This window comes from Moschus berezovskii, chromosome X (assembly GCF_049115385.1).
Source record: "Moschus berezovskii isolate FMDL1 chromosome X, NW_MosBer_1.0, whole genome shotgun sequence".
In the NCBI taxonomy this organism is placed as follows: Eukaryota; Metazoa; Chordata; class Mammalia; order Artiodactyla; family Moschidae; genus Moschus; species Moschus berezovskii.
The window spans coordinates 40,713,365-40,723,401 of record NC_142488.1 but is presented as its reverse complement, the minus strand read 5'-3'; the positions used below and the strand labels follow the sequence as shown (position 1 = coordinate 40,723,401).

Here is a 10,037-nt window from a genome sequence, read left to right as displayed (position 1 = left end):
CCATGGGGTTGCAAAGAGTCGGACATTACTGAGCAACTTCACTTTCTTTCTTTCTTTCTGCTTAGAACCCTACAGAATCTTTCCATACTATTTCTAATTACCTACATAAGTCCTTATCAAACTCTGTTGCAGTCTGGATTCTCCATCTGAGATGGAGTTTAGAGGGCAGGGTATTAATTAGGGAGTGCCCTTGGGATCAGCACAAGTGGAAAGGAGGGCAATAAGGCAAATGTGGCAGAGGAAGACGTTCAATTACAATAGTCCTGACCAATGTCATGGGGGAGCACTGGAGCTGGAAAGGCCCTTTAGAGTTGTTCCAAGTTAGGCCAAGATGCCAGGCCTTTACACTCTTTCAGTGATCACTCATTGGATGTAGGCAGGTTGGGAAGGAGCATGGCCTTAGTTGACATGAAAGTGAAAAGTGAAAGTCATTCAGTCATGTCTGACTCTTTGCAACCCCATGGACTATACAGTCCATGGATTTCTCCAGGCCAGAACACTGGAATGTGTAGCTTTTCCCTTCTCCAGGGGATCTTCCCAACCCAGGGATCAAACCCAGGTCTCCCACAATGCAGACAGATTCTTTACTAACTGAGCCACAAGGGAAGCCCAAGAATATAGGATTGGGTAGCCTATCCCTTCTCCAGTGGATCTTCCCAACCCAGGAATCAAACCGGTGTCTCCTGCATTGCAGACAGATTCTTTACCAATTAAGCTATCAGGGTTCTCAGCAAATGGGGCAGTCTCCTAAAGGCCTGTCCATGGCACTCCTAGAGCTGCGGAAACAGGTCCATTAAAGAGGATTTGTTTAGCACTTTCCCTGATGGCTTGGTGGGTAAAGAATCAGCCTGCAATGCAGGACACACAGGAGATGTGTGTTGGATCCCTGGGTCAGGATGACCCCCTGGAGGAGGAAATGGCAACCCACTCCAGTATTCTTGCATGGAAAATTCCAAGGAAGAGGAGCCTGGTGGGCTACAGTCCATGGGGTCACAAAGAGTTGGACACAACTGAGTGACTAAGTACACGGGCTTATAGTGCCCGACATACTGTTCTACCTCATCTTCCATCATTCTTCCACTCGTCAGTCACCTCCACATAAAATAGCTGTCTTGATATACTTACTTACCCAAGTAAGTCAAGTACAATATGCCTCAGAAACTTTTCCCTTGCTCTTCTTTCTCTGAAAGTGAAGTAAAAATGTTAGTCGCTCAGTTGTGTCCAACTGTTTGCAACGCCATGGATGGTGGCCCACCAGGGTCCTCTGTCCATGGAATTCTCCAGGGAAGAATACTGGTGGGTAGCCATTCCCTTCTCCAGGGGATCTTCCTGACCCAGGGATCAAACACAGTTCTTCTGCAGTGCAGGCAGATTCTTTCCCATCTAAGCCACCTGGAACATCCTTATCTGCCTGAATTAACTTTATCCAAGTCTCTTCTCAAAAGGAGCCACCTTAGAGAGAGAACTTCTTTAACAGCTCTGCCCCAAACAGCAGGCCTTGTCACCCTCTGTCTTGCTATCCTACTTAATTTCTCTTCATAGTACTTATTACTATTTGATACCTAGAATATATTTTTGCTTCCTTGATGGCTTATTATCTCTCTTACTAGAATATAAGCTCCATGAACAGACTTGTGGTTGCCAATGGGGAGGTGGGTGGGGGAGGGGGTTGATGCAGACTATAGTATTATATATAGAATGGATAAACAACAAGGTCCTATTATATTGCACAGGAAACTATATTTAATATCCTGTGATAAACTATAATGGAAAATAAAAAATTAAATAAATAGAATATAAGCTCCTTGAATTCAAGATTTTACCTATCTCATTCATTGTTCTATCTCCAGGGCTTAGAGCAACACATGACACAAAACAAGTCTTCAATCAGTGATTGTAGAGTGAACACAAAAAAGAATGAACTGCTTGCCATTGATTCATAACACTGGTATCCAAAGGATCAGCTTCTGATTGTTTAAATGCAGATAATGGCTTCACTTCTCTGACACTGGCCATTCTCCACCCCCTCCGCCGCAGCTGGCTAGCAGATTCCCCTCCCTAGAACACATAGTTCAGTCCATAGGTCCATTTTCATAGCCAACACAGTTTCCCAGCTTTTTCTCGCACCATATTCTCTCCCCCATCTTTTCTTTAATCTCTTTGACACATAATCCCAAACCAACTTCCTCTGACCTTATTATATGAATATGCTTGGGGAAGGCGAGAAGAAGGAAAGGAAGAGGGAGAGCATGAACTATTAGTCTAACAATGACATTAGATGAATGACATTGAAAATCACAAAACAAATCCATCCTTTCATTCTTATTTTATCTAATTTTTGCCTGAAGGCTGCACCTACAATCAGTCTCCATCTTAGAACTGTCTACTTCCAAAAATTGATTTGACTAAATTGAATTCAAAGCAGTCTGAATTCAGTAAAATCTTCTGTTCCTCTTTTATGACACTGATTTTAATTTTAAGTAACTCATGTATTTCCTACCTCAGTCCAAAAAGAATAACATCTCCTTATTGAGCCATGTATGCACTGTGCTAATGACTCTTGTTCTGATGTTACTGAGATGATATCAATCAGTAAAATATTTATTCAGCATCTTTTTTTAAGGATACTACTATGTCCCTGGGGTTAAAAAGTATAATTTCTGCTTCAAGTCCAACACAACTGAAGCAACTTAACACACACTTTGTATATAAGTTAAATAAGCAGGGTGACAATAAACAGCCTTATCATACTCCTTTCCCAATTCTGAATGAGTCAGCTGTTCTATGTCCAGTTCTAACTGTTGCCTCTTGACCCACGTACAGATTTCTCAGGAGATCAGTAAGGTGGTGTGGTACTCCCATATCCTTAAGAATTTTCCACACTTTGTTATGATTCTTACCACTATTAGCATCTAATAGGTCTAACTAGGTCACCTGCCAGTACTCAAGCTACAAGGAAGCCTGGGGAAGCAAGTATTTTTGGTTTCAGCTTTTACAGGGGCAATTTTCCAAATCAAGACTGGTCCATCAGATGCTAAGCATGAAAAACAAAAACAACAGATACCTAAGAAATAGTGAATCCTGTCACTGCCCCTTAAGAAACTGGCAGTTTAGATGATGAAACAGGCCTTCACAATTTTACTGATCAATCAACATTTTAGCCTCTACTATGTGCAAGTGTTGTGTTAAGGGCTATAAGGCTGTGAATATTCTAATTAAAAGAAACACAGTTCTTGCCTTAAATAACTTATTCCTCTTGGAAGGGTAAAGATAGTGTCAAGATAACAGAGTTCAGGAGCAGGGCTAACTCATGCTGATTCTTAAATGCAATAAATACCGTTTTTAATTCTTGTTTGAGTAATAACTGTGAGGCAGCCATATTTTGAACAGAGTTTGATACATTGTTGATGTCCAATAAATATTTTTAATAATGAGTGTTTCTGGAGGAATAACATCCAAGAGTATTCCAGCAGATGGGAAAACATTTTTGCACATTTGATTTCTGCCAAAGCAACCCTCTATCTTACTTGTGAGGGGTGGAAAATCAAACAGAAAATTAGAGACAGCTAGACAAAGCATGAGAAATGTCTGGCAAGAGCTGCTGAGGAGGCTTATTCATTTGCCATGGTTGGACTAACTGTATCTTTCCTTTAGCTTTCATGAAGAAGCAGAAGGGGGAAAATGTCAGTATGCACAGGGTATACATTGTATTATCTCTTATTTGAGTCTACAGGATCATTGAGAAAAAATTAACAATCCGATATTTAAAATAAACTTGTTTCTTATATGTCAAAGTAATAGCAAGGAATTCCTAACATGGTTAAACTTCCATCAGGAAGTGATTAGACTCTGTTCTGTGTGCTGTGCTAAGTTGCTTCAGTCTTGTCTGACTCTTTGCGACCCTATGAACCATAGCCCGCCAGGCTCCTCTGTCCATGGAATTCTCCAGGCAAGATTACTGGAGTGGGTTGCCATTTCCTACTCCAGGGGATCCTTTCAACCCACGTCTCTTATGTCTCCTGCATTGGCAGGTGGGTTCTTTACCACAAGTGGGTTGCCATTTCCTACTCCAGGGGATCTTTTCAACCCACGTCTCTTATGTCTCCTGCATTGGCAGGTGGGTTCTTTACCACAAGTGGGTTGCCATTTCCTACTCCAGGGGATCCTTTCAACCCACGTCTCTTATGTCTCCTGCATTGGCAGGTGGGTTCTTTACCACGAGTGGGTTGCCGTTTCCTACTCCAGGGGATCTTTTCAACCCACGTCTCTTATGTCTCCTGCATTGGCAGGTGGGTTCTTTACCACAAGTGGGTTGCCATTTCCTACTCCAGGGGATCCTTTCAACCCACGTCTCTTATGTCTCCTGCATTGGCAGGTGGGTTCTTTACCACGAGTGGGTTGCCGTTTCCTACTCCAGGGGATCTTTTCAACCCACGTCTCTTATGTCTCCTGCATTGGCAGTTGGGTTCTTTACCACCAGCGCCACCTATTCTAACCATCCCCAATTTATAACTGACTAAAAAGGCAACTGAGGAACAAAGAGTTTGAATCACTGTGTGGGTTAACCCATGCTGACTCTATTTTGTCAATTCCATCTTGGGTTTGCACTCCTACGCCCTCCCCTTTTGCTCTTACTGAGCTTTAGCCCACTCATGAGGAATGCACCCAAGTCAGATAAGTTCTCAATCAACTTTTACCTGTGTCTTCAGCTGATATGAAAACCAGAAAATGCCTTTTGCTGATTAATCTTTAATGCCTTTTGCTGTTTAATCGTCATGAGTGACTCCGTGGGGGAGGAGCAGTCCCTGCTTCTGGTCAGTGTGGATTGCTTTTCAACATGGTAGTCAGATTCTGTTTTTAGCTTTGGACCTTTCAAATTACTGTGTACCCCTTTTAGCCATGTGGAGTGTAGCTGTGAATGCCTCTGGACCTTCCAACTGCCTGATCCTTCCTGCCTATAAGTTATTGCTGGTGTTGAGTAGTCATGTCTGACTCTGTTGTGACCCCATGGACTGTAGCCTGTCAGGCTCCTGTGTCCATGGGATTCTCCAGGCAAGAACACTGGAATGGGTTGCCATTTCATTTTCCAGGGGATCTTCCTGACCCAGGGATCAACCTGCATTTCCTGTGTGTCTCCTGCTTGGCAGGTGAATTCTTTCCCACTGAGTCACCTGGGAAGTTGACTGTGACTTGAGTGTAACTGCCTGTAACTTAACCACAATAAATTTCATAATTATACTTTATAGAGTTGCCCACTTCATTTTTTGGTCTCAAAATTCTATCTCCACTTCCCAACAGTGGTTTACTAGAGACCAGAAATTAAAACTGGATTTTTCATCAGGCCAGTGCATGTCTTAGAGTTGTTTTAGAACATATATCTTGTTCAAACAATCCTAAAGGATGCTGTGGGATATGAGAAGATGGGAAAGATTCTCCACTCTGTAACTCAAGCATTAGGACAGTTGAGACTCCACAAAATAGCATATTTTGTTCTGGTCCTGTTCAACATGGTGCTGAAAGCATCTCTGTCAATCAGTATGGCACAAATGAAAATAGAAGGGGCCCTGTGTTCTTTTCAGACTATATGTCCACTAAATACAGTAAATTAAGGTGGTAATGTGTGTGTTTGTATGTATGTGAATATGCATAGTGTGTGTGTTCACATACAATATAGTGAAAATAACCCAGACACAGTAAGTGTAATACTCTCTTACACACCAGGAAGCAAGCATTATTTCAAGCCTGGGAAAGAAAAGGAAACTTCCACCATGTTAATCCTGTCATTCATTTCCTACTTTCAGTTAGCAGTTTCTGTGAACTTTTTGGCACTCACTTGAAAAAGGGGTGTAGAGTAAGGGACTGACTCCTTCCTAATCGCATCGCAGCAACCTTATGACATCTGAGTTTAAGATTCCTCAGTAAGAACAGTTGCCCTTACTACATTCCAGGATACTTATCTTTTTTTTTTTCCACAAAAATCCTCTACTCTTTCATAATTGCTCCCTCTGATTCACTTATCAGGATAACTGGACAAAGTAAGATTTATATTTCTTAAGAATGTTTGCTCAAAGGCATCAACCTATTATCCATGAGTGTATTACCTCCAGACTTTTAAATTTACTGAATGGACCTCTCTCAGTCCATTTATCCAAAAAGTGGGAATAATCATTCATGCTCCACTTACTTTTTAGGATTAATTTGTTAGAAAAAATATCCATGAAATCTCATTTTCATTGTCAACTGTAATACATGATTTAATCTAACTTGCTGTAGATTGGAAATGGCAACCCACTCCAGTACTCTTGCCTAGAGAATTCCATGGACAGAGGAGCCTGGTGGGCTGCTGTCCACGGGGTCACACAGAGTCAGAAACGATTGAAGCAACTTAGCAGCAGCAGCTGTAGATTACCCGATATATTTCAAGATCGTAGGCATTTCTGATGACCCAAAAGAGGTGGGCACTAGGGAATCCTGTTGCCAATTGGCACAAAAAGTGAAGAAATCAATGTGTTTATTTCACTTGAAAGAAAGATTGCCTTCATCATTAGCTCCTTTGAGGTTCTCTGACTCAGAATTGTTAAAATCCTCCCATACCACTTCTTTATCCAAACTCAACTCTAAGCTCTTTGAAGGCAAGGGCTCTTCATCATGCTTTTCTTTGCCCCTTGCTAATTTTTTTTTTTCTTTTTTTCACCATGTCACAGGGCATATGGGATCTTAGTTCCTGGAGCAGGGATTGACTCTGCCCCCTGCAGAGTCTTAACCACTAGACCACAAGGGAAGCCCCTACTCATTGCTAGCTTCTTAACAAACATCAGTTGCCTCTAGAAAAATTAACACAAGTCACTGGAGATGAAAGAGCTAGATCTTATCAGTTCAGGCCTTTCCCCCTCCTCTTTTTTTTTTTTTTTTTAATTTAAGATTATTGTATTTCCTTACAGGAGGAACGTTTTAACAAATTTTACAGGTGTCAATCAACCCTTGTTCAAAATTGGGCACACATCAAATCTAGCATTATGGGAGTTTTATTTGGAAGTGAACTTTTAACTACTAATACAAATGCCAAGAGATACTACACAAAACATCCACAAGAATTTTTTTCATCATTTTCTTGAATTGTTCACAAACATTTCCTACATAATCCAACATACAACAGAGAAATGGTACATCTTTTTCTTTCAATTTGCATACAATGGAAGAACAAGAATATATATATATTTTACAAAGTTTAACTAATAGACACTACCAAGCTGACAGTTTAAGTCTATATGTGAGAAATTATCTAATAAAAAATAATCAGAATTTATTTAGCATCAGTCACTTCCATAACCAAGTATTATTCTGATAGATAAAACTTATCATTAAGCTTCTGGTATAAACTTATACCACTATTCCATCGGTTGTGTTGCTCCCCACCTTGGTTCCTCAGAATTACAAACAGAAAATCGTTGCAAAGTAGGGGCAAGCATTTGCAAAAACAAACAAAAATCCCCAGCTTATTATAAGCATGAATGTGCAGTGGAATTTTCTCCCAAGCAATGGACTTCAAATCATTAAGAATCACCAGAACTGAGTATTGTCAAGATATTTTGCCTAAGTCCAAGAAGAGATGCCATTTATTTATATCCAACAGAGGACTGAAAATTAGTGTTCCATTTGGGGGTAGGTTGGAGGGAACTCAGCCATTTGAAAAATGACCATCTTAAAAAAAATGACCACCAAAAATAGGTTCATTAAATTTATTTTAAAAATCATAAAACGTTTCTTACAAAAGAGCATTACATTCTGCACACTGCTCTGAATAGATGCTAGGGACATATGGACTACTATTACTTTTCCTCCATGTCCCACCATCCCAAATGTTACAGTGACCACAAAGCAAAGTGTTCACAATAATTACATGGGGGGACTTCTTTAAACCACCAACAATGAACAAAAATTAAAATTCATTCACTCTGCTGCTGTTTCAAATTTTCAATGTTAGTTTTTGCACACCCTCCCCCACCCCCCACCCTGTTTGTAAGGAACTAAAACATTACATCTGGTGAACAGCAAAGATTTCACTACACCTCAAATGCAGAACATCTATGAAGCAGAGGAATGTTGGCTTTTTAAACAGAAGCAGATTTAAAAAAAAAAAAAGATGCAGGACTCCTTCAGTTCTTCACTAGTCTTAGAAAAACTTTCCAGAATACTGCTTCACACTATAAAAAAGAAAAAATATCTTGTATTAGAATCCTTCAACATCTGCATACTGCTTCACACTGTTCTGCAGCAAATACTGTGCATTCTGTATCTGGTCCTGTGTTCCTGTTATGGTAATGATCCGATCTTCAGATCCTTCTAAAGGCTCATCAATTTTGATCGAGGCTCCTGACTCATGACGGATTTGTTTAATCCGCTGACCACCTTTGCCAATAATAGATCCAGCCAAATCTTTGGCAATAGTTACTTGTGTAGTAATAATAGGTCCACCAAGATCACCATATGAGCCATGATCCCCTGAATAGGAATAATCATATCCAGAGCCACCCTGGGGTTCATAAGCCATTTGCCACTCTGATGGGCTCCATGTATCTATTGCAGAGTCCCAGGTTTCATCAGCACTGAAAGAAACCAACCATGCCATCATAACAGTCTCCAGGTCTTCCTCTTCTGTCATAGGCCATTAGATCTCCTCCTCTAGGCGGTGGTGGTGGTGGAAGAGGAAGATTCCGAGCTCTGCTACCGCCCCGGCCACCTCGCCCGGGAGAGGGAGGAGGAGGTCCTCGACGAGGGCTCATATCATCATAATCTCTTCTGGAGGGAGGCATGGGACGCCCACCCTGACCAGACGGCATTCTGTCAAAACCACCTCTTCCCTGCATGGGAAATCCCACAGGACGTCCACAGCGGTCATCAAACATCATTGTAAAACCACCGTAATCATAAGCTTCATCATAACAATTGGGATCATAAGGCTGAGCACGTCCTTTGATGGGAGACTCTGATATAAGATCAAGGATGATCTTTATGCACTCTACAACCCTATCAGGTTTTCCTCCGATAAGAACGACTCTGTCAGTAGATTGAGGACAACATTCCTGGAAAAGCTTGATTGTTGTCTGAATGTTCTCTCGAAGTTCTTTGATTTTAGCACCTTTGACTCCAATAATTCCTCCTGCCAGACTCTGATGAATCAACAGTCTCAACTCGCAGTCAAAGTCACTTCCTTTATAGTGTTGGTAATTTAAGCATTCCACAGCATCAGATTCAAGCGGGAGCTGGCTGGTTGCAGTGGGTGATGGCAACTGCAGGCCCTCTTCCAAGGTAGGGATGATTTTCTTCAGAATTTCTCCAATCGTTTCAATATCAGCACTGATATGCGCTCGGGGCCACTGCTGTCTGGGACTGAAACACTGGCATTGTAGTCTGTACGGAGAGCCTTAATATTCTTGCCTCCTTTTCCAATCACTGCCCCAGCATTCTTGCTCTGAAGCAGAATGCGCAATTCAACCATCTCATCAGTGTTTCTGGATCTTTTAAAAGCTTGTTCCTCTTCCATATCTTCAGCAGGGCGTTTGCCAAATTCGCCATTGGTTTCGGTGTTGGGAAAGGTTTCCTCTGGCTGTTCAGTTTCCATTTTCTTGTATTTAAGGGACACACCAATCAGTTATTAAATATATCCTTCCAGGGCAGAACTGAAGTGTTCTGGGCGGGGCCAACTGACACCCTAGTGCTGTAGTAGCCCGGCAAGAGTACCGTCCCTACGCCGCCGCGCCTCCTCAGCCAGTCGCAGCTAGACAGAGAACAAGCGTAGGCCTCCTCCCCCTCCTCTTTTTATTATGTAAACCATGATTATCTTTTGTATTAAGGTTTAAATATACAATAACTCAAATCTCTTAAAGTGACTTTCCTTAAAATCACACAGTTGAGGAAAATCTCTCAAATTCTGACATGGTCTTACTCTGAAGAGAGAGGAAATTAAACCAATAAATGAGCCCAAAGAGTATATTACAAGTACTCAGAAATTGCAAATGACCTAGAGTCAGAGCAGT

At 41.4% G+C, this 10,037-nt stretch overlaps 1 pseudogene; it reads right to left on the bottom strand.

Moving 5' to 3' along the window:
* Window positions 1-7,995: 7,995 nt before the first annotated feature.
* LOC129564364 (heterogeneous nuclear ribonucleoprotein K pseudogene) lies at window positions 7,996-9,799 on the bottom strand (annotated as a pseudogene).
* Window positions 9,800-10,037: the final 238 nt, after the last annotated feature.